Raw genomic sequence first — 25,405 nt, forward strand, 5'->3', positions numbered from 1 at the left:
CTTTTTTCACTGCCCAATGGTATAAATTTAAAAATTAAAAAATGCTCACTACTTCCCTAGATGAATTCCTTGAGAGGTGTAGTTTACAAAATGGGGTCACTTGTGGGGGTTTCTGCTGTTTTGGCATGTCAGCGACTCTTCAAATGTGACATGGTGTCTGCTGCCTATCCTTTCTCTTCCGAACCCTGCCGTACACCAAAGCAGTGGTTTTCCCCCACATATGGGGTATCGGCGTACTCAGGAGAAATTGTACAACAAATTTCATGGTGCAATTTATCCTGTTACCCTTATGATAATGCAAAATTAGGGAATGAAAAACATTTTTTATGGGAAAAATGTGAAAATTTTATTTTTACGGCTCAATATTATAAACTTCTGTGAAGCAGCTGGGGGTGCAAGGTGCTCACCACACATCTAGATAAGTTCCCTAAGGGGTCTAGTTTCCAAAATGGTGGCACTTGTGGGGGGTTTCCGCTGTTTAGGCACATTAGGGGCTCCCCAAATGTGACATGGCGTCCGCTAATTATTCAAACAAATTTTACATTCAAAAAGTCAAATGGCGCTCCTTCCCTTTCAAACCCTGCCATGTGCCCAAACAGTAATTTGCCTCCACATATGGGGTATCGGCGTGTTCAGGAGAAATTGCACAACAAATTTCATGGTGCAATTTATCCTGTTACCCTTATGATAATACAAAATTAGGGAATGAAAAACATTTTTTGAGGGAAAAATGTGAAAATTTTATTTTTACGGCTCAATATTATAAACTTCTGTGAAGCAGCTGGTGGTGCAAGGTGCTCACCACACATCTAGATAAGTTCCCTAAGGGGTCTAGTTTCCAAAATGGTGGCACTTGTGGGGGGTTTCCACTGTTTAGGCACATTAGGGGCTCCCCAAATGTGACATGGCGTCCGCTAATTATTCAAACAAATTTTACATTCAAAAAGTCAAATGGCGCTCCTTCCCTTTCAAACCCTGCCATGTGCCCAAACAGTAATTTGCCTCCACATATGGGGTATCAGCGTGTTCAGGAGAAATTGCCTAACAAATTTCATGGTGCAATTTATCCTATTACCCTTATGATAATGCAAAATTAAGGGATGAAAAACGGTTTTGTGGGAAAAATGTGAAAATTTTATTTTTACAGCTCAATATTATAAACTTCTGTGAAGCACCTTGGGGTTCAAGGTGCTCACCACACATCTAGATAAGTTCCCTAAGGGGTCTAGTTTCCAAAATGGTGTCACTTGTGGGGGGTTTCCACTGTTTAGGCACATCAGGAGCTCTCCAAACGCAACATGGCGTCCGCTAATTATTCAGACAAATTTTACATTCAAAAAGTCTAATGGCGCTCCTTCCCTTCCGAACCCTGCAGTGCGCCCAAACAGTGGTTTTCCCTCACATATGGGGTATCAGCACGCTCAAGAGAAATTGCACAAAAAAATTTGGGGTCCATTTTTTCATGTTACCCCTGTGAAAATAAAAAAATTGGGTCTAAAGTAACATTTTTGTGAAAAAAGTTAAATGTTAATTTTTTTCTTCCACATTCCAAAAATTCCTGTGAATCACCTGAAGGGTTAATAAAGTTCTTGAATGTGGTTTTGAGCACCTTGAGGGGTGCAGTTTTTAGAATGGTGTCACTTTTGGGTATTTTCTGTCATAAAGACCCCTCAAAGTGACTTCAAATGTGATGTGGTCCCTAAAAAAATGGTTTTGTAAATTTTGTTGGAAAAATGAGAAATCGCTGGTCAACTTTTAACTCTTATAGCTCCCTAACAAAAAAAAATTTGGGTTCCAAAATTGTGCTGATGTAAAGTAGACATGTGGGAAATGTTATTCATTAACTATTTTGTGTGACATATCTCTCTGATTTAAGGGCATGAAAATTCAAAGTTTGAAAATTGCAAAATTTTCAAAATTTTCACCAAATTTCCGATTTTTTCACAAATAAACGCAAGTGATATCGAAGAAATTTTACCACTATCATGAAGTACAATATGTCACGAAAAAACAATCTCAGAATCAGGGGAATACGTTGAAGCGTTCCAGGGTAATTACTTCATAAACTGGCAGTGGTCAGAATTGAAAAAATTGGCCCGGTCACGAAGGCAAAAACAGGCTCTGGCGCGAAGTGGTTAAAGGTAACAAAATCGAAACTAAAAAACAAACAAACAACTTATAATGACCCTTTATTGGGTTATTGCCAAAATATTTAGCTGTCCCCTATCCATAAAATAGGGGATAATTTAGTGATCGCCAAGGGTCTAACCACAGGGACGTGACCAAATAAAACAGTCTTTCTGCCTTTTCAATTTTTTCCTCCTTTGGGTGTTCACCTTATGGGATAAATATTTTATTAGAACAATTAGGAACGCGGCAATATCAAATATGCAATATAATTTATATTCTAGGTTTTGATACTTATATTTTGAGAAAAGGAGGATGATCAGCTTGTTTCCGACAACGAATAATACACAATCGTGTCACTGGGGGCCTATGGGTGACAGAAGGAACACCCTTTATGTTCAATTGACAGCTGCATCTAACAAGTTTAACCGTTGCCAACTACGATTTTCTTTTGTTTGAAAGATTAGTTGTATTTCACAGAGGCACTATTTTAGGGTACATATCACTTATTAACTAACTTTTTTAACTTGTAAATGGGGAGAAATAGGAAAAAAATAACAAAAAAAAAAAACAAAACAGAAATTCTGCTATTGTTTTAAATGTTATGGTATTCATGTGCTGCACAAATAAAGTGTTAAAGGGGTTATCCAGGACTTTGGTTATTTTTTTCTATTGAGCCAAGAACTTACAGTTGCTAACTACCTGCCTGTTCTACCTGGTGATGTTTTCTGCAGGCTCAGGTGGGGAGTCTCCTGCTTCATTCACCTCACATCAACAGAGCAGCACCTTCTCTTACGGTCTGATTTGTTGATGGTGTGTAACTGCTGATCGACAGCTGGCTCCCTGCAGCTCAGCTATTTTGGGCTAACAGTCTCCCGTTAAAGGAGTTATCTTTTTTATTCTTCTAAGGGACTAAACACTTAATCGGTAGGTAGTTGCCAACTAGCTTCTTATTCTGTCATGTGTCAATCTCTCCCAGCTCCGAATGGTCACAAAGCGGTCATGTGACCACTCCTGCCGGCGGTTCTCCCACTTACTGGGACGTCATGTGGACAGAGCAGTTCCTTCTCTCCCGCTCTCCTCTGATATCATGCTGACTGATAGCTGGCCCCTGCTGCCCAACTCAGCACAGGTTAGTGCAATTTACATTGAGTGAGCAGTGTAGTGAAATAAATCTGCTAGTGACGCTGACACCGTAGGTGCAGGAAATCAGAATTACTTGCAGAGTTCATTGCACTGCACATGTGCCAGCTCATACATTGTAATCGCACTTAAGCAGCGAGGAGCCAGCTGTCAATGACCATGACTTCGGAAGTGACATCCTGTTGACAGTGAACATCTAAAGAAAATGAACTGCTCTGTCAATGTGATGTCACAGAATGTGTGAGAAATCGCACCAGGAGCCGTCACATGACTACTGTGTCACCGCTCTGCGCAGCCACAGAGTTAAGCCCCACCAACATAGTCTTGTCTCAATAGTACATGCAAAGCTGCAGATTACAACTTCATTTATAAAAATAATATGGCATATATAATGCTAAAGTAGTGTTTTGAATAGTTATGGGACCTGACAAACTTGCTTTAAGATCTACTTCACAGTTGCTATATATATATTTTTTTTAATTTAAGGTGTGAAATTCTCTATACATACTCTCATACTCTTCATACGTGGAATGTAAACCCTATAAAAACATTCACACGTTGGGTATACATACAACAAAACAAAAATAAATGGAGTGACATCTAGGTGACTAGTGGGTGAATGTCAATGACTTGTCATTAGTGATTAAATGTCTACAGCCGAGATGACAACATCATCAATTATAATTAAGAATCCAGTAAAAAAACGTATTTGGTCTTTGTGCATTTAATTGATTGTATAATTTTGTAATAATCTGTGGAAGCAACCAAATAAAAATATTCAGAAACGTATTTATAATGAAGCTTTTAATCCATTATGGTCTCTATGTAATTCTTATACAAGTGAAGCGTGGAACATCAATCTTCAATTACGGATTGCCAAACATAGATAAATCAAACCGATTCCAGTTTTGCCTCAAGCAGGTCTATCTAGTAGTGGTCTAAGAAAACTGTCACAAGAACATGGCTGTAATGTGCTTAGAATATGAAATTTGTTTTCTATCAGCGTAGTATGATCACTTATAGCTGCCGTAATGAAAGAAAAGAGGATGTAAAAGCTCTTGTATGATGACATGATTAAAAGCAGGTCTGTGGAGTCGGTGTCCATTTTGGTGGAGTCGGTATAAAATGGACCGACTCGGACTCCCAAAATATATAATAGATTGGGTACGCTAGTACAATGTAGTATGTGCTGTAAATGTTTTCAGAGAATATAGGAAAGTTATGAGATGTCCTATAAATGTCTCTTCTGTTCCTGATCTAAGGATCTCGGCTTTTAGTTGAAATGAATCTGTGCTGCACTTTATGTACACGCTCAGTAATGAGGCAGTGCTGTGAAGTCGGAGTTGCAAGTCAGGGAAATTGAGGAGTCTGAGTGGCGGGTTTGACTTACGGACTCCACAGCCCTGATTAAATGGGAGCTCGAAATCAGGGGCGGACATATAATTGGCACAACCTGTGCCGCCGCACAGGTGCCCAGGAGGTAAAGGGGCCACGTCTACCTCTAAAGCAGGTGGAATTGTGCATTATAATGATCTGTTGGTCGGCAATGGGCCCATATATTGTTCTTCCACAGGGGCCTCTTCCGTCTGTGTCTGCTACTGCTTGAAATGTAGAAATTGTGCCAACAATACAAGCTATTGCTCATTTGAAAGCATAGCCTTATTATTAACCCCAGTCTCTGTACACAATCGGCAGGAGCCCTCCTAATTGGGCATTAGAAGACAAAAAACGATGGACCTCTCCTGATCGAAGTTCATTAGTTCGCCAGGTATGGCATATTTATATTATCTAGGAAGATATTGTGGAGTGGGATTCTAGGTAGTTGTAATTTGACATATGATACCGGTAGATCATTATTAACCATTTATTTTCCTTGAACTGCAGCGGATATTGATTGTGAGACTAGCACACAGCCTTTCTAGGCTGTACAGTTCATTTGGTGGCCATCAGCTTATAAATCCAATCACTTAGAGGCTATGTAAAGTGTATTGACATTAAAGAGTAGAGAGCAGCTGTGCCCATTCAGCCAGAACAAAATGTGGTCCCTTGATACTGTTAGTCATGGTGGCAATGAACGATTTTGGAGCTGATTAAGTCCATTCAGAATGCAGAGTGTACTTACTTTCATTAGCCTTTGAACAACATGCGGACTGAAATGCCTAAAGCGGGTAACATGCTGTATTGTATTTGCTCGCATTCCGCTGTGGTGTATAGAAGCTTGCTCCAAGTAGAGTCGCCGGATGATCCTGGCTGGAATCTTCAAAGTTATCTAGAATTGGAAAACCCCTCTTATTAGAATAAATCTTCCAACTCTTATCACTGATGTCATGGGAGATTTGAAAAATAAACTATTAATTCTTTGCATAAATCAGAAGATAAAAGACATGCAATAAATGACCTTAATTTGTAGTAATTTGTTCACAATTAGACACAAAAAAACAAAAACAAATTTGACATGGAAAATTGAGTTTCGCTTTTTAATGATAAATGGCACCAAAAACCCACTATCTCTTTAAGGCAAAGTGTTATCAGAAAATGGCCAATTATTTATATATACAGTCATGGCCAAAAGTGTTGACACCCTTGCAATTGTTCTAGAAAATGAAGTTTTTCACACAGAAAATTATTGAAATTATACATGTTTTGTTATACACATGTTTATTTCCTTTGTGTGTATTAGAACAACACAAAAAAACAGAGGAAAAAAAAAATCAAATTGGACACAAACCCCCAAAAATGGGCAGGAAAAATTTGTTGGCACAAACTCAGCAGTGGCAAGTAACAGGTGTGGGCAATATGAAATGATGAAAGACAAATCATAGGTATTTTCCTTCCCGGCTACATCCATCCATAATTCAGAGAATTCTGGCCAAAATTGGCCTTAATGGAATAATTGCATCCAAAACAACATATCTTTGATATGGAAACAAGGTCAAGCACCTCAACTATTAACAAAAACATAGGAACTGAAGTTAAAATAAATATGGCAGCAGGTGCTCTGGACTGATGAGTCAAAATTTGAAATATTTGGCAGTAACAGAAGGTAGTTTTTTTGCCAAGGGCTGGAGAGTTGTATAATAATAAGAGTCTGCAGGCAACAGAGAAGCATGGTGGAGGCTCCTTGAATGTTTTGGGATGAATTTCACCAAATGGAATTGAGGGTTTGGTTAGGAGTAATGGTGTCCTCAATGTGGAGTAAATACAGACAGATACTTATGTATCATGCAATTCCATCAGGTGGCGTTAGACTGGCTCCAAATGTATTCTTCAACAGGCCATTGATCCCAAACATAAAGGCAATGTCATTATGAACCATCTTCAAAAAGAAGAACAAGGAGTGTTTGAAGTGACGACATTGTCTCCACAAAGCCCTGATCTCAACTTCATTGAATCTGTCTGAGATTGCATGAAGAGAAAAAAGGATTTGGTAAAGTCTACATCAAGAGAAGATCTTTGGTTTGGTCTGAAAGAAGTTTGGAACAAACGCTCTTATTATGATCTTCAAAAACTGTCTGCAAGTGAACCCAGAAGAATTGATGCTCTTTTGGTTGCAAAGATTGGACACACCAAATATTGATTTATATTTCTTTTCATTCACTTTCCATTTTGTTAGTTGATAAAAAATTAATTACTTACACTATTCTTGAAAGTATTCTTACTCATGCACAGTACTTGCTCTCTCTTTTTGTCATAATACATATATATGTGTGTATATATATATATATATATATATATATATATATATATATATATATATATATATATATATATATATATATATATATATATATATATATATATATATATATATACATATACACACACACACACACATATAAATATACATATATACACACAGTTGAAACCAGAAGTTTACATACACTATATAAAAAGACACATATGTAGGTTTTTCTCAATATCTGACATGAAAATCAGAATAAACCTTTCCCATTTTAGGTCAATTAGGATTACTATAATTTTTAATACTTGCCAAATGCCAGAATAATGAGAGAAAGAATGTTTTAAGGCATTTGTATTACTTACTGCAAAGTCAAAAGTTTATATACACAAAGATTATTATGCATATGCCTTTAAACAATTCTGGACTGCACATATGATGATGTTCATGTTCATGAAGCTTCTGATAGATTTTTGGCAACATCTGAGTTAGAGACACACCTGTGGATGTATTTTAATGCACACCTGAAACACACTGCTTCTTTGTGTAGCATCATGGGAAAATCTAAGGAAATCAGCCAAGATATTAGGAAGAGAATTGTGGACTTGCACAAGTCTGGCTCATCCTTGGGTACAATTTCAAGATACCTGAAGGTGCCTTATTCACCTGTACAAACAATTATACACAAGTACAAACAAGATGGGAATATCCAGCCATCATACCGCTCAGGAAGGAGACGGGTTCTGTGTCCCAGAGATGAATGTGCATTGGTCCGACAAGTGCATATCAACCCAAGGACAAAAGCAAAAGATCTTGTGAAGATGATGGCTGAAGCTGGTAAGATTGTGTCAATATCCACAGTGACACGAGTACTGTATCAACATGGGCTGAAAGGCCACTCTGCCAGGAAGAAGCCATTACTTCAAAAGAAACATAAAAGAGCCAGATTAATGTTTGAAAATGCACACAGGAACAAAGACCTTAATTTTTGGAGACATGTCATGTGGTCTGATGAAACTAAAATGGAACTTTTTGGGCATAATGACCATCGTTACGTTTGAAGGAAAAAGGGAGAAGCTTGGAAGCCTAAGAACACCATCCTAACTGTGAAACAGCATCATGTTGTGGGGTTGTTTTGCTGCAGGAGGGACTGATGCACTTCACAAAATAGATGGCATCATGAGAAAAGAAGATTATGTGGCAATACTGAAGCAAGATCTCAAGACATCAGCCAGGAAGTTAAAGCTTTGATGGAAATGGGTCTTCCAAATGGACAATGACCCGAAGCATACTGCCAAAATGGTAACAAAGTGGCTTAAGGATAACAAAGTCCATGTTTTGGAGTGGCCATCACAAAGCCCTGATCTCAATCCTATTGAAAATTAATGGACAAAGCTGAAAAGGCAGGTGCGAGCAAGGCGACCTACAAACCTGGATCAGTTACACAAGTTTTGTAAGGAGGAATGGGCTCAAATTCCGACCAACTATTGCGAGAAGCTTGTGGAAGGAAATCCCAAATGTTTAACCCAAGTCAGTCAGTTTAAGGGCAATGGTACCAAATACTAATGAAATGTATGTAAACTTTTGACTTTGCAGTAAGTAATAAAAATGCCTTAAAACATTCTCTCTCTCATTATTCTGGCATTTGGCAAATATTAAAAATTATGGTAATTCTAATGGACCTAAAATGGGAAAGGTTTATTCTGATTTCATGTCAGATATTGAGAAAAACATACATACCGTATATACTCGAGTATAAGCCGACTTTTTCAGCACATTTTTCATGCTGAAGAAGCCCCCCTCGGCTTATACTCTGGTATATACTTTATATATACTTATATATGCAGTATATACCGGTGGGGGGGTGGATTGCGGCAGCGGAGAAGCGGTGCACAGGCAGTAGGCTGCTGCAGCTACCATGTGTGCCCGCTGCTAGCGGAAATTAATATTTACTCTTCTCCATGCCCATGGGAGTGGAGAGGGGTGAATATTCATTTTCTTTAATAGCGCAGTGTGAGTCGCAGCCGCCGCGACTCAGCGATGCTCCGTGCCCACTATTAGTGAGGCACAGAAGATCCCCGAGCCGCTGCAGGAAGTGCGGCTGCGACTCACACTGCGCTAGTAAGGAGAATAACTTTTCACTCCTCTCCACGCTCATAGTCCCGTGGAGAAAGGAAGGTGACTATAAGTGTTTTATTTTTTTTTCATGTGTGCAGTGATGGGGGGCCATGTATACCAGTATAGGGGGTCCATGCATACCAGGATTGGGACGAGGGGTGCCATACATACCAGGATTGGGATGAGGGGGCCATGCATACCAGGATTGGGGATGAGGGGGCCATGCATACCAGGATGGGGAAATTTACCAGTAGCTGCTGCATTTCCCACCCTAGGCTTATACTCAATAAGTTTTCTCAGTTTTTTGTGGTAAAATTACCACATTTTTCAGACTATAAGGCGCACTTTTTTCCTCCAAAATTTTGGAGGAAAGTGGGGGGTGCGTTTTATAGTCCAATGTACCTAAATATTGTGGCTGTGGGTGGTGGGGGATGTGGGGGAAGCAACAGCAGCTGAGTAGGGGGGCACAGGAGGCAGCAGCTGCCTGCTGCAGCCTACACTGTGCCCGCTACTAAAGAAAATGAATATTCACTGCTCCCCACGCCCATGGGCGTGGGGAGCAGTGAATATTAATTTTCCTTAAAAACCGGCACAGTGTGCCTGCAACGCGTCTCCTGGTATGTATGGCACCCTTCATCCCTGCATGTATGGCCCCCCTCATCCTTGTATGCATGGCCCCCTCATCCATGGGAGTGGTGAATATTCATAATCTTTAATAGCGGGCACGCTGACAGCTGAGAGCAGCAGGAACCGCGCTGCGGCTACAGCGTGCGCGCTATTAGGGAGAATGAATGGTCACTGCTCCCCACGCACGCAGTGGGGAGCAGTGACTATTGCGGCACAGAGCGAGACGCAGGCTGGAGGAGAGAGGAGAGGAGTATGAACGTTTATTTTTATTTTTCTGTGCAGCGTGATGGGTATCAAGGGGTGCCAAGCATACCTGGATGAGGGGGGCCATGCATACAGGGATGAAGGGGGCCATGCATACAAGGATGAGGAGGGCCATACATACAGGGATGAGGCATGAGGGGGGCCATACATACAGGGATGAAGGGGGCCATACATACCAGTATGAGGAGGCCATACATACAGGGATGAAAGATGAGGGGGGCTATACATACTGGGATGAAGGGGGGCCATACATATCAGGATTAGGAGAGCCATACATACAGAGATGAAGAGTGCCATACATACCAGGAAGAGGAATGAAGGTACTATACATACCAGGAAGAAGGATGAGGGGGCCATGAATACCAGGATGGGGGATTGGGGTGCCATGCATATCAGGATGGAAGCTTAATTTAGAAAAGGTTGAAAAAAAAAGACCTGATGGTTTGCTACTGGAAACAACAAATTATATTTAGCGGGTTTTTTTGTATCACATGATACTAAATGAAAATATCTAAAGATACCTATAATATGCCAAATCTCTCTACAGGAGTCGACCATGTAACTTTATATTTAGTGTTTTTTTTGTATCACATGATACTAAATGAAAATATCTAAAGATACCTATTATACGCCAAATCTCTCTACAGGAGTCGACCATGTAACTGCCTATTCAGCGCCTCTCCGGGTCTTTCACACTCTTCTTTTCATACATATCTATTATTCTTGTCCAGTCAAGTACATGAATAGGCTCGCAGAGCTCTTTTCAACATTTGGTAAACTGGTGCCAATCTGTCAGCCCCACAAGACCCCTCTGACAATGAGCTCTTTAAGAGGCCAGGAAGGTCACACGTTAAAATAAACAGCATTTTGTTTCCTTTTCAGCCGCAGCATACAGTACACATGTTTAGCAATTGACGGAAGAGTGGAAAACATTAATAATCATATTCCTGACATGAAGCATGAAAGGCTCTTGCCTAATTTTATACTCACCTTGTAGACCAATTAAAAATGCAGACTAGTTAATTCGGCCAAAAACGCTGGGTGGGCTTAATCTGTGAGCCATGTCTTCTGGGACCTAAAGTTGTAAAGAAGATAAAAAGGTCAGAAACTGTTCTCAATGTGAAATTACCAAGTGACGTGTAAACATGTGGATGAGCGGATGACTGTATTAAAAGGGTTGCAGACAATTTTAAGAGAAAAACTTCCAGGATGCTATAAAATAAACTCAAGTTACTGATCCCTTCACTTGTTCCCCACCGGTTCCCATACTTCTTCTGTGTCCGACAAGCATGTGACTGCTGCAGCTGATCACTACCTACAGTGGAGACAAAAACGTCACTACTGCAGCCAGTGATTGGCTGCAGCAGTTACTTTTTCATCTGGATAGAAAAGGATGCACAAAGGGTGTTGGGGACCAGGCAGTACTGGGAGAGGAGTGGAACGATTGGCAATATATATTTAAAAAAATCAAGTGTAGAAAACCACTTTAAAAGGAAAATAGTGATAGTGGAGGATGAGGAAAAAGCCAATATGCTAAATGATTTTTTTTCAACCGTATTTACACAAGAAAATCGCATGACAGAAAACATGATTAGTGATAACAAAAATTCTCCATTAAATGTCACTTGCTTAACCCAGCAGGAAGTACGGCGGCGTCTAAAAATCACTAAAGTTGACAAATCCCCAGGCCCGGATGGGATACACCCGTGAGTACTGCAGGAATTAAGTAACGTCATAGATAGACCATTATTTTTAATCTTTAAAGATTCCATGCCAACAGGGTCTGTACTAAAGGACTGGCGTATAGCAAATGTGGTGCCAATATTCAAAAAGGGGACAAAAACTGAACCTGGAAATTATAGGCCGGTAAGCTTAACCTCTACTGTGGGTAAAATCCTGGAGGGTTTCCTAAGAGATGCTATGATAGAGTATCTGAAGAAGAATAACCTCATGACCCAATATCAACATGGGTTTACGAGGGACCGTTCCTGTCAAACTGATCAGTTTTTATGAGGAGGCAAGTTCTGGACTGGACCAAGGAAATGCAGTGGATGTTGTGTATATGGACTTTTCAAAAGCTTTTGATACGGTTCCACACAAAAGGTTGATACATAAAATGAGAACAATGGGGATAGGGGAAAATATATGTATGTGGGTTAAGAATTGGCTCAGTGATAGGAAACAAAGGGTGGTTATTAATGGAAAACACTCAGACTGGGTCTCGGTTAATAGTGGGGTACCACAGGGGTCAGTATTGGGCCCCCTTCTTTTTAACATATTTATTAATGACCTTGTAGGGGGCATACACAGTAATATTTCAATATTTGCAGATGACACTAAACTCTGCAGGGTAATCAATACAGAGGAGGACAATTTTATATTACAGGAGGATCTATGTAAACTAGAAGCTTGGGCTGATAAATGGCAAATGAGCTTTACTGGGGATAAATGTAAGGTAATGCACTTGGGCAGAGGAAATAAAATGTATAATTATATGCTTAATTGTAAAACACTGGGCAAAACTGTAACTGAAAAAGACCTGGGTGTATTGGTGGACGACAAGCTCACGTTTAGTGGCCAGTGTCAGGCTGCTGCTGCAAAGGCAAATAAAATAATGGGATGCATTAAAAGAGGCATAGATGCTCATGAGGAGAACATCATTTTACCTCTATACAAGTCATTAGTGCGACCACACTTAGAATACTGTGTACAGTTCTGGTCTCCGGTATATAAGAAAGACATAGCTGAACTAGAGCGGGTGCAGAGAAGAACGACCAAGGTTATTAGAGGACTGGGGGGTCTGCAATACCAAGACAGGTTATTACACTTGGGGTTATTTACTGTGGAAAAAAGAAGGCTTAGGGGGGATCTTATTACTATGTACAAGTATATGAGGGGACAGTACAAAGACCTTTCTACTGATCTTTTTACTCTGAGGCCTGAGACGGGGACAAGGGGGCATCTTCTACGTCTGGAGGAAAGAAGGTTTAATCATAATCACAGAGGCGGATTCTTTACTGTAAGAGCAGTGAGACTATGGAACTCTCTGCGGCATGATGTTGTAATGAGTGATTCACTACGAAAATTTAAGAAGGGCCTGGATGCCTTTCTTGAAAAGTATAATATTACAGGTTATATATACTAGATTCCTTGATAGGGCGTTGATCCAGGGAACTAGTCTGATTGTAGTATGGAGTCGGGAAGGAATTTTTTCCCCCAATGTGGAGCTTAGTGTTTGCCACATGGTTTTTTTTTGCCTTCCTCTGGATCAACATGTTAGGCTTTGGGTTGAACTAGATGGACTTAGTAACATAGTTTTAAGGTTGAAGGAATACTATGTTAAGATCACATTATAAAATAACTAAATAACACTGAAAACTTCAAGAACTAAAAATTCTTATTTGTTATGTGCTAAAAAGTATTACAAAAATGTAAGATTCCTATTTCGGACCCCTGCAATTTGCATTGTTGGCTGGGAAGATTTTGCTGCTGTGATCATTTTGGCTTGTTCTGTGTAAAGGACGGGAGATGATTAGCATCACTCATTTCATGGGGAGAGGGCATTTACTTCTGGATGTAGTGCATATTATTCTTCATATGGTGGTCACCTTGCCAGAGGGAACAAAACATTACATAGAAACCTAAACATAGAGATGGTGGTCACCTTGTTGTCATGTCACCCTAGCAATTGTATATATTCTAAATAATGATGTAAAAAAGACCTCATGACTTTGGTGCATGAAGAAGAATACGATTATAATCTGAATGTAAGAGGAATATTTAGCATTGGTACGCAAATTTCACAGCCTTCTGTTGGCTGTAAGGGTCAAATTCAGAATGAAACAAGTTAATGCCAAGAACAATATTTGGTAGCAAGCCATTGCAAAATGCTTTCCTTTTTCTCTGCCCAAGCTAGGACTAACAGGAGATCTCACTACATGCCTTGCAAGGTTGGCGTCACACTTATGCTTAAAGGGAATTTGACACAAAGCTTTTGTTAGACCTTCTGAGAGCAGTATAAAGTAGGGCAGAAACTAGGATTCCAGCGATGTATCACTTACTGGGATGCTTGCTATAGTTTTGATAAAATCACTGTTTTATCTTCTATGCAAATTGCATCTTCAGAGAAAAAGAGGACTTGAACTCTATAGCGCCACCTATTGGAAGCAGCAATCCTACAAGTCACAACCCTTTAACGAGTCGTGCAATATAACTTAGGATAAAAGCCAAATCAGAATCTCAATATGCAGACACAGTGTTTCGGGATGTTGGCCTTCGTGTTTTATCTTCTGCAGATTTACCAGTTCTCTGAATGCCGAGATCTACTAGATACAAAAAATTTAATAAAACTATAATAGAAAAAGGACTTTTAGGCAATTTAGTTAAACAGTAAAACTTGAATTCTATGAAAACAACAAACTCCACCATACTTACCTACTGTGATCTCCATGGATCCAGCACAGGCTGCTGCGTGATCTGTACTGGCACCGGAAGTGATGACAGTTGTGGCTGGTAATTGGATGTGGAGTCAAAAGACTTGAAAAGCACATCAGCAGATGTTTTCTCAGATGAGACGCTATTCAAGTCAATTCTAAGGTTGGAAACCTACGAGGCCAGTCATATAATGTGTGTCAATAAAAATCTCTCAATCCTCTACATTAAGCCCCCTGGGGCTGTGACATTGTGCCATTTTTATCTTACATCCAACTGAATAAAATTTTGAAATTTTAATGGAAATCCAGATGCTGGAATAATTCTGACGTCAGCGGTCGCCTGACCATCATATGACTAAATGACGTCACCGCAGGTCCTTTCAGAACACCACGGGACACCGAGGACAGAGCTCGCCACCGGAGAGGAGACTGGGGGCCGCCGAAGCAGTAAGTATAATGTTTTTTTTTAATTTTTTACGTTTTAATTCTTTTTTTTACTAATGGTACCCGGGTCTGGAGGAGAGTCTCCTCTTCTCCAGACCCAGGTACCATCCGCGCATTGAACCGCATAACATCCACATGCATACATCTATGCATGCGGATGTTATGCAGCCCAAACAAAGTCAATGGTGGCGATTTTGCCCCGATTACGCACAATAAATGGTTGTGCTGCAGATTTTTCCGCAATGATAATCCACAGTAGAAATTTCCACGGCATGTGCACAGCAGATGCAGATTATCATTGGGAGACATGGCAGACAACTTAACAAGCTTTTTTAAAGCGTTTTTGCGGCGGAAATGTTGCAGCGGAAACACATTTAATCTGCATCATGGGCAAACAGCCTTACAGAACCACTCCTTAGTTGCCCTGACTGAGTTTCGGGTCATTGTCATGCTGGAAGACCCAGCCACGAACCATCTTCAATGCTCTTACTGAGGGAAGGAGGTTGTTGGCCAAATCTTGCGATACATGACCCTATCCATCCTTCCTTCAATACGGTGCAGTTGTCTTGTCCCCTTTGCAGAAAAGCACCTGCAAAGAAAGAGGTTTCCCCCACCATGCTTCACGGTTGGGACGGTGTTCTATTTTGGTCTCATCTGATCACATGACCTTCTCCCATGCCTCCCCTGGATCATCCAGATGGTCATTGGTGAACTTCAAACGGGCCTGGACATGTGCTGGCGTGAGCAGGGGGACCTTACATACCCTGCAGGATTTTAATCCATGACGGCGTAGTGTGATACTAACGGCAATGTTTGAGACTGTGGTCCCAGCAATCTTCAGGTCATTGACCAGGTCCTCCCGTGTAGATCTGGGCTGATTCCTGATCTTCTGACCTTTCTCAGAATCATCCTTACCCCACGTGGCGAGATCTTGCATGGAGCCCCAGACCGAGGAAGAATGACAGTCATCATGTTTGTCTTCCATTTTCTAATAATGGCACCAACAGTTGTTGCCTTCTTACCAAGCTGCTTGCCTAATGTCCTGTAGCCCATCCCAGCCATGGTTGAGAGGCTGAAGTGTGACTTATTTAGTGTATAGACAGGTGTCTTTCATATGGGTAACGAGTTCAAAGCGATGCAATTAATACAGATAATGAGTACAGAGTAGGAGGGCTTCTTAAAGAACAACTAACAGGTCTGTGAGAGACAGAATTCTTGCTAGTTGGTAGGTGATCAAATACTTATTTCATGCAATAAAATGCAATTTAATTCTGGAAAAATCAAACAAACAATGTGAATTTCTGGTTTTTATTTTTAGATTAGTTGAAGTGTACCTACGATAAAAATTACAGACCTCTCCATTCTTTGTAGGTGGGAACACTTGCAAAGTCGGCAGTGTATCAAATACTTATTTTCCCCACTGTATCTTTTTCCATTTTTCAAGATCGACGTCTTTTAGAGCTTGGATGTTGGATGGAGAGTAATGCTCAACTTGTCTCCTCAGAATTCCCCATAGCTATTGAATTGGGCTCAGATCAGGAGACACTGGGCCACTGAAGCACTTTCTCCCTGTTAACCAGAAATGCAACAGTGGCCTTAGACATGCGTTTTGGATCATTGTCATGTGGAACAGTGCACGTCTCGATAAGTCCAGTCCCATTTTCTCTTCCTTAGGAACATATATCTAGATATTTTAGATGTTTTTGTATCAGCACGTATTAGCCTATTACCAAGTGGCCCTTTTTATATACAAATCTGGGAAGTTCTTTAAACTCGTTCCATATTTTACACGGCTCTTCAACAGTTTCCAATACTTCAAAATTGCACCATGCGCTGGTCGTAATCACAAAGTTGGTGACTTTGGTGGAAATTTGATGATCTGTATGTGAATTATTGCAATGGGGATTTAATGATTATTTTTTCTAAAGCAATGAAGAAACATTTGTTATGTGTGCTTATTTCAAACCATGCTATTCGAGTCATCTGATGCCTACAGCAAAGCAAGCGCAGACCACAAAAAGGGGCCTGCACTGGCTCTACGGGGGGCAGAGGGCAACGAGGAGGGGACAGGAGCTGAGTATGGCAGATAGAGAATGAAAATCTTTAGGCAATTTTTTATTTAGTCCGGACAGCCCTTGTAACTATAGTAACTAGAGTCAGAAAATAGGATTATGGGTTACATCAAAAGGGGCATAGGTGCCCATCATGAACATAGTTTTACCACTTTACAAACCACTAGTTAATCTGCACATATAATATTGTGTATAGCTTTGGGCAAAAGCATAAGACAAAGTTTGAGTGGTTTAAAAAGTGAGTAACTAAAGTAATATATTGAATGGGTGGACATCACTACCCAGAATAGCTATCAAAATTGCGTTAATGGGTGCTAAATATATGGATGTTCAATACAGAGATCTCTTTCATACCCAGGACTGTAAACAAGGAGAATCCTCCATGTCTAAAGAAAAGGTTACACCAACGTAAATGAGAGTTCTTTACTGTAAAAGCAGTGAGGCTATGGAACGCTCGACCAAAAGAAGTTGCATTGATGAAATTACTAAAAGAGTTCAAATGGGGGCAGGAGGTCTTTCTTAAAGGGAACTTTTCACATTTTAAAAACAAAATTTCATGCAGATATAATAGTAATCTGCAGGTGAATAGCTCAGCTCTGCACACATACAGTACAGACCAAAAGTTTGGACACACCTCATTTAAAGATTTTTCTGTATTTTCATGACTATAAAAATTGTACATTCACACTGAAGGCATCAAAACTATGAATTAACACATGTGGAATTATATACTTAACAAAAAAGTGTGAAACAACTGAAAATATGTCTTATATTCTAGGTTCTTCAAAGTAGCCACCTTTTGCTTTGATGACTGCTTTGCACACTCTTGGCATTCTCTTGATGAGCTTCAAGAGGTAGTCACCGGAAATGGTCTTCCAACAATCTTGAAGAAGTTCCCAGAGATACTTAGCACTTGTTGGCCCTATTGCCTTCACTCTGCCGTCCAGCTCACCCCAAACCATCTCGATTGGGTTCAGGTCTGGTGACTGTGGAGGCCAGGTCATCTGGCGTAGCACCCCATCACTCTCCTTCTTGGTCAAATAGCCCTTACACAGCCTGAAGGTGTGTTTGGGGTCATTGTCCTGTTGAAAAATAAATGATGGTCCAACTAAGCGCAAACCGGATGGAATAGCATGCCGCTGCAAGATGCTGTGGTAGCCATGCTGGTTCAGTATGCCTTCAATTTTGAATAAATCCCCAACAGTGTCACCAGCAAAGCACCCTCATACCATCACACCTCCTCCTCCATGCTTCACGGTGGGAACCAGGCATTTAGAGTCCATCCGTTCACCTTTTCTGCGTCGCACACAGACACGGTGGTTGGAACCAAAGATCTCAAATTTGGACTCATCAGACCAAAGCACAGATTTCCACTGGTTTAATGTCCATTCCTTATGTTCTTTAGCGCAAACAAGTCTCTTCTGCTTGTTGCCTGTCCTTAGCAGTGGTTTCCTAGCAGCTATTTTACCATGAAGGCCTGCTACACAAAGTCTCCTCTTAACAGTTGTTGAAGAGATGTGTCTGCTGCAAGAACTCTGTGTGACATTGACCTGGTCTCTAATCTGAGCTGCTGTTAACCTGCGATTTCTGAGGCTGGTGACTCAGATAAACTTATCCTCAGAAGCAGAGGTGACTCTTGGTCTTCCTTTCCTGGGGCGGTCCTCATGTGAGCCAGTTTCTTAGTAGGGCTTGATGGGTTTTGCAAATGCACTTGGGGACACTTTCAAAGTTTTCCCAATTTTTCGCACTGACTAACCTTCATTTCTTAAAGTAATAATGGCCACTCGTTTTTCTTTACTTAGAATTTGTATTATGGCAAGAAAAAAGCAGCTAACAGTCTATTCAGTAGGACTATCAGCTGTGTATCCACCAGACTTCTGCACAACACAACTGATGGTCCCAACCCCATTTATAAGGCAAGAAATCTCACTTATTAAACCTGACAGGGCACACCTGTGAAGTGAAAACCATTTCCGGTGACTACCTCTTGAAGCTCATCAAGAGAATGCCAAGAGTGTGCAAAGCAGTCATCAAAGCAAAAGGTGGCTACTTTGAAGAACCTAGAATATAAGACATATTTTCAGTTGTTTCACACTTTTTTGTTAAGTATATAATTCCACATGTGTTAATTCATAGTTTTGATGCCTTCAGTGTGAATGTACAATTTTCAAAGTCATGAAAATACAGAAAAATCTTTAAATGAGAAGGTAAGTCCAAACTTTTGGTCTGTACTGTACACTGCACACACACACGCTGCAGAGCAGGCTGTCAATCAATGTGCTGAGAAGGGATTACAGCCTCGCTCACTGCCTGATGACTGATAGCCAGCGGCTATAGTGAGGGTAGCATCGGCGTCTCTATCTCCTGCCGGGCAGAGCCGCCGTTCCCCTCACCGCTGTGGTCCTGGTCCGGCGTCTTTCTGCTCCCCTGCTGCTGTGGAGTGTACCGCGCGCAGCTTCCCGGGCACTGTGCTTAGGGCGCGCGCTCCCTCCCTTTTAAAGGGGCCGCGCACGCCGTCCTAAAGAGTCCCCGGCCAATGGCCGGAGGACTTCTCCTATATAAGGCACCTCCTCCAAAATGGAGGTGCCTGTGCAAAGTTGTTGTTCCGTGTGCTAACACTTGATTCAGCCCTCAGGTCCTGCTGCAAGTCAGTCCTGCCCGTCAGTCTGTCTACAGTGCAGCCCGCCAGTCTGTCCAATAGTTCTGCTCACCAATCTGCCAGTTACTTGCAGTGTCCGCCAGGCTGCCTGCCCGGAGCACCTATATGGCTATCCGCCGTACCTGCCTGCTGATCTACCCGGACCACCTGCCGTGCTCATCCGCTGTAACGGTCAGTTCCTGTCATCTGACCCGTGGGAGTCACCTGCTCTCACACAAGGTTGGTCCCAGAGTGGCACCTGGTTCACCTGCCCGGTCCCTCCCTGGTTCACGGAGTCAACTAAGCCGCTGTGTGACCTGGGTCAGGCAGAGTAGGCACTTAGTCACGCCCTTCTGGTCCCTCCTTGCACCGAAGCACTGAGATTCCACCACCCGGACCCGTAACAGTGACACTATAACTTCATTTTCTCTTTCACCCATCTCTCCCTATCTTTTGCGCTCCCTATCAATTAGGGCATCTAAGGAGTTACACAACAGGATTATCTACAATCCGGCCATTGCAGCCGCGTGTCAGTGAATGTTACATTGGAGACCCACTGCAGATTGCACCAAGGGGTAAAAAATAATACTAGTAACAAAATAATTTCATTGTTTGGGGAAAACAGGCCTGGACAGTGTAAAGCGGTGGTGTTCACACTGTGCAGTAACTGAGGCAGTGACCCAAGCAAGTCCAACAAACAGCTTTTATTTCAGCAACTCACGGGTTAACAGAAAGTCCTATGGTTCGCACCTGGGTTAACAAAAGTCCATACACAATGGTTGCCGTGGGCATCGGCCGCGCCGGGCCGCTCAGAGCCTGACGGGTGCAGAGCCTTCCTAGGCGTGGGTTCAGCTATACACAGTCCTGCAGAGTTTTCCTGCTATCCTCCTAGCAGGTCCCAATGTGGCGCCCAGCTGCGCTTGGTACCACAGATCCTAGAGGGGTGCATTAACGGATTCCTCCACAAGAGGCCCCCACAGCGCACACACACCTCCACCTTCCACCTCAGACCACCAGGGATATAAATAGGGAAGGTGGAGCCAGGCAGCCGAGTGATTCAGCAGTTCCTGCTCAGACACAGAAGGAGTCAGTGCAGTCGAGCCAGAGTCTAGCAGTTCCTGCAGAAAGAGTTTAGCACAGTCTGTAGAGTGAGTCCAGACTAGAACTCACAGAGCTCAGGATAGAGAGCTAGGAGTGTGCCGACACTCTGAGAGCGGCGAAGAAGAGCAGCGTCCTGGCTGCAGTGTGTGTAGCCTAGTGAGGGCCCGAGCGGGGCCGAAGGCGAGTGGAAAGTGAGTAACATAGGGGGCAGAGGAGCTTTACAAGCTCACCCCAGAAGCATATACTGGACACCGGGTTCGAGTCTACGTGGATCTTCATGACCAGTAGAAAACAACTGGAACCCCTGGCGAACTACATGTCACAGGATCACCAAAAGCTGATACGTACCAGGGTCAGGAATCATGGAGACCCCAGAGAATAGGGAGAGTGATCTACAACAGAAGGCCCTATCACCAAGTCAGCAGGTGCAGAACAGAAACCAAGTTAAGCCTAGCTCCAGGCAGGTCAGAAACTTACTACACAAAGGCAAAGACAGGAGGCCCTACAACCGCTCACTGGGGAGGATCCTGATATGCACCCTTCACCCTACAGTGCTCCGGGATGTGCCTGAATTTCCATCAGTAAAAGGTACTGAAGTGACTATCGTGTCTGTCCCTGTTCTTGATCTGACCCGGCTGGGTCCCATCCGTCCCTGCATTCCCTATACCTATGCTGCCCTGAGGCCCTGCTCCACCTGTGGGGAGCTACACCATCTTGGCTGCCACAACACCGGCCTCAGTGGACTGCTGCAGCGCTGGTGATCCTCACCAGACACCACAGGTGGCGTCACGAACATTTACAAACCTATTATCCCAATATACATTCCCGTCTTTTCAGTTGTCCGCCCTGGGCCACGGACCGGGCCAGCCACCGTGATATCACCCAAGCATCTGAATGCCCGGCTGCCGAGTACCCCACGGCCCCGGGGGCGCGACACCAACACTGAACAACACTAATCCTTAGTGTAGGGTTTTTAAAGGACCTGTGGCAAGAGCCACTGGAAAACCCGGGTTGGAGGGAGGAGGCCGCCCCACTGCCTTCTTGTAGCCTCCTCCAAGAAATGAAGACCCTGCCGGGTTTTACTAATCTGCCTTAGCCAGATAGCCTGACCAGGTCAATGCTCACCTTCATTCCTGCATTGCAGCCGCAGGTGAGTTTATGACTGCAATGCACTCCAATGGATTTAATAGGTCTCTGCACACATTCTGGGGTATATATAACGTCCCTCGTATACGATCCCGTTCACTGCCTCACAACAGTCAGAAGCTGCGCTCAAAAGATAGCGCCGCGGGACCGGACCGGCGCCAAAAAACGATGAGGATGCCGGAGGGCAAGTATATGACCAGGAGCAGGAGACTTACGTTTAGGAGTAGTGCTTTAATAATTTTATAAGAAGCATTTTATTATTATACAGTTATTAAAGGCTTGGGATAAATGTCTGCAGTCACCTTATGTGACTGCAGACTGCCAAATCCTGACAGGGTGCGTCTGCTGTGATGAGTCCCCAATATCACCGGCGTTATCAGGCGGTCATACGATCATGTTTGATATTTGCACATGCCTGGCGGTCATACGATCATGTTTGATATTTGCACATGCCGACTAGATAAGTTTGGCTTCTCTCAATCGAAGAGAATTGAGAGAATCTGAAAGAGTTTAGTGGTGACATGACCGCCTGCTCGCGTCAGTGATGCTGGGGCCATTATTACTGTACATGGGGGGATTCAGGAGACATTATTAAATATTAAATGGGCACTTAAGAAGCATTATTGTTTATAGGGGCACCAGTAGCATAGCTATTGGGAGGCAGAGGCTGCTGAGCCGGCTGTCAGTCAGTGCGGGAGCGCATTTACAGCCACCGCTCTCTATACACTGAGTGGTGACTGAAACTGTGCCAGCGCCAGCGTTATGACTGAAAGAGTAAGGCTGCCGGGTGGAATAAAGTTAATTTCCTCCCAGCAGTGGGGCTCTCAGTGCACCCACTGCACGGTGTCAGCAAAGTGGACATCATATGTTGTATAGGGGAGCTGTGGGGACATCATACTGTGTATAGGGGAGCAATGGGGACATCATATAGTGTATAGGGGGAGCACTTAAGCATTATTGCATTACGGGAACTCAGAGTATTGTGACCATCAAAGTTGCATATGGGGTATTATCACTTTCCAGGGACAAAATGTGGAAGGCTCTAGCACAGGGCATTAATATTTTCTAGGGCAATTTTACCATCTAAAGAGCACAAAGGAGGCATTATTATTATGATATTATCACCATATGGTGGTAATATCAGTGCTGGTCTTTGTATAGAGATTTATTTTCATCTGATGAGGTTCTCCTTTACCCACAATTATGGAGCACCACCATAGTTGTAATCATGGTTACCTGATTAGGGCCCACTAGAAAATTTGGGGGCTTGTCTTTAAGCACCAATTCCTTGTGAGCAACTTCAATTTGGTAAAAGAAAAAAAAAACACATAACAATTAGCACAAAATAAAAAGGCCAATATCTCAGGAACTGTATGCCAAATTAAAAAGAAAAAATACTCAGTGGAGCAGCTGGATTAAATAATCACAAAAAATTGGCCAATTTTGACCTGGTAACAGGTCCTCTTTATCAATGAGACTAAATTTCACATTTGGAATATGTGAATACTTTTTATTTTAATGTTATTTCTGCAGTCTACATAATGTATTTTAACTTGCAACTCTAAAGGAATGAATGTAATATGTTGCAGATTTGTTGAATGTTCTACAACTGGTCCTTAGATCTAAATTGGCTTGTGAAACGTTATACAAGTTGCAAAATGGTAAATTTGAACTATGAGGACTGAACTGTATTATAATGGTATGTTTACAATAATCACCTAGCAATTCACTTTTCATAAATAAGCATTTACTGAGAAAAACCTTGTAAGACCATGGAGGTAAAAAAAAAGCCCCCTGAGAGGGTAGAAGGGATGAGGAGTGAGGAGCAGAGAAACAGATCACGCAGATCATCTAGCTAGCTTATCCCAGTGTTAGATTAACAGCTACACTGCTCAGTACTACTGTAAAATTTCCTCTATGCTTCTGCTGCTTCTGTGTGCAAATAAAGGGAAAAGAGCAGGATGTCTCCCAGGGAATCTTGTCAACAGGTTTTTAATATGTGATCTGTAACCATGCTCCAAATACTGATTAGCTGCTGTCAATGTACAGTGTACACAGAAAGCTGCCAATCAATGATGTGGGCGGAGTTATACAGAGCTCAGCATTCAGAGAACTGCTAGATCGGCAGCAGAGAAAACTGATTTTATCAAAATGACAGCGAGCAGCCCAGTAAGGATCTCAGTCACTATGTAATGATGCTCTCAGATTATATAGCAAAAACCTGGTGACAGATTCTGTTTAAGGTATTCTCACTATCAAAAGCACATTCACACGTTGTTGTGGAGAGAAAGACAAAGCTTCAGGGCAAACTTCAGATGATGAAATGCAATGCAAGTTAAAATGTACACCAAAAACCTACTGATTCTTAGGCTAAGTGCCCACGATGCAGAAATGCTGCATATTTTTTCCGCTTCTCCCTGGCAGAAAAAAAAGCATGTGGATTTTACATGCGTTTTTCCTGCCAGGTAGAAGCGTTTGTCAAGCGTTCTTCACATGCATTTCTGCATACGAGTTATCAAGCGCTTTTCCAAGCGATTTTAGCATCACTTGGAAAAGTGCTTGAAAACTTGGTCACACTATATAAATCCATGCAACCGGCATGGATTTATATAGTGTGACCAAGTAATAGTTGAAAAAAAGAATAAAAATGGTAAAAAATAATAATAAAAAAAAAACATTATACTCACCTTCCGATGGCCCCCGGTTTTTCTCCGCTGCATCCGGTCTCTTGCACTGCTCGCGGTGGTGTGAAAGGACCTTTCATGACGTCATTTAGTCATGTGACAGGTCACGCGACCGCCGACGTCAGCAGTCGTGTGACCTATCACATGACTAGATGACGTCATGGAAGGTCCTTTCACACCACCGCGAGCCGTACGAGAGACCGGACGCAGCGTAGAAAAGACAGCGGGCCATCGGAAGGTGAGTATAATGGAGGGTTTTTTTAATTCTTTTTTTAACAGGTACCATGGTACCCGGGTCTGGAGGAGAGTCTCCTCTTTTCCAGACCCGGGTACCATCCGCACATTGAATCGCTTAATATCCGCATGTGCACATGCAGTGATGCGGATATTAAGCGATTCAATGCAAGTCAATGGCGGCAATTACGCTGCGTGTCCGCAAAATTAATGGACATGCTGTGTATTTTTCCGCAATGATAATCCACAACGGAAATTTCCGCAGCATGTGCACATCACATGCGGATTATCATTGGGGACCAAGGGGCACGTATTACCAAGCATTTTTTAAGTTTTTTTCGCTGCGGAAATTCCGAGGCAAAAACGCTTGAAAAACGCATAGTGGGGACGCAGCCTATGACATACTTTCTGCCATGTCTTTACGTGGACATAGAACAGAGGATAGCCTAAATAAAATTATATTATAAGAATGGTTCCCTATACAAGCAGGATGCCCCAATACTGATGCTGCTGAGAATCTCTGTTACATAAAGCTTCTTTGTTGGCCCATTAGCAAACACCTCATTTTAAAGTATGCTGATTTCGGTATATGCAGAAACTTAGTTATTAAAAACTGTATTATTGATCTGAATGTAGGCCTAGTCTATAATTTAAAGTGGACCCTTCACAATTTTTACATGCAAAACTGACTACAT

The 25,405-nt window shown here is 42.2% G+C and overlaps 1 protein-coding gene across 4 annotated transcripts in view; it reads right to left on the reverse strand.

Annotated features, from left to right (window-relative positions):
• The window catches only part of OTUD7A (OTU deubiquitinase 7A), a 316,185-nt gene that overhangs the window by 172,755 nt on the left and 118,025 nt on the right, over nucleotides 1-25,405 (reverse strand). For 2 of the 4 annotated variants that reach the window (XM_073652916.1, XM_073652914.1), the window contains 2 exons: nucleotides 10,949-11,033; nucleotides 5,393-5,539 (listed from right to left, as the gene is read on the reverse strand). The gene's annotated coding sequence lies outside the window, so the exon portion shown is untranslated. The remainder of the gene's footprint in view (nucleotides 1-5,392; nucleotides 5,540-10,948; nucleotides 11,034-25,405) is intronic. The other 2 variants (XM_073652917.1, XM_073652915.1) reach the window with 1 other exon arrangement.

The sequence above is a fragment of the Phyllobates terribilis genome, unplaced genomic scaffold (genome assembly GCF_046119375.1).
Source record: "Phyllobates terribilis strain yellow unplaced genomic scaffold, ASM4611937v1 Scaffold_11__3_contigs__length_659146591, whole genome shotgun sequence".
Taxonomy (NCBI): Eukaryota; Metazoa; Chordata; class Amphibia; order Anura; family Dendrobatidae; genus Phyllobates; species Phyllobates terribilis.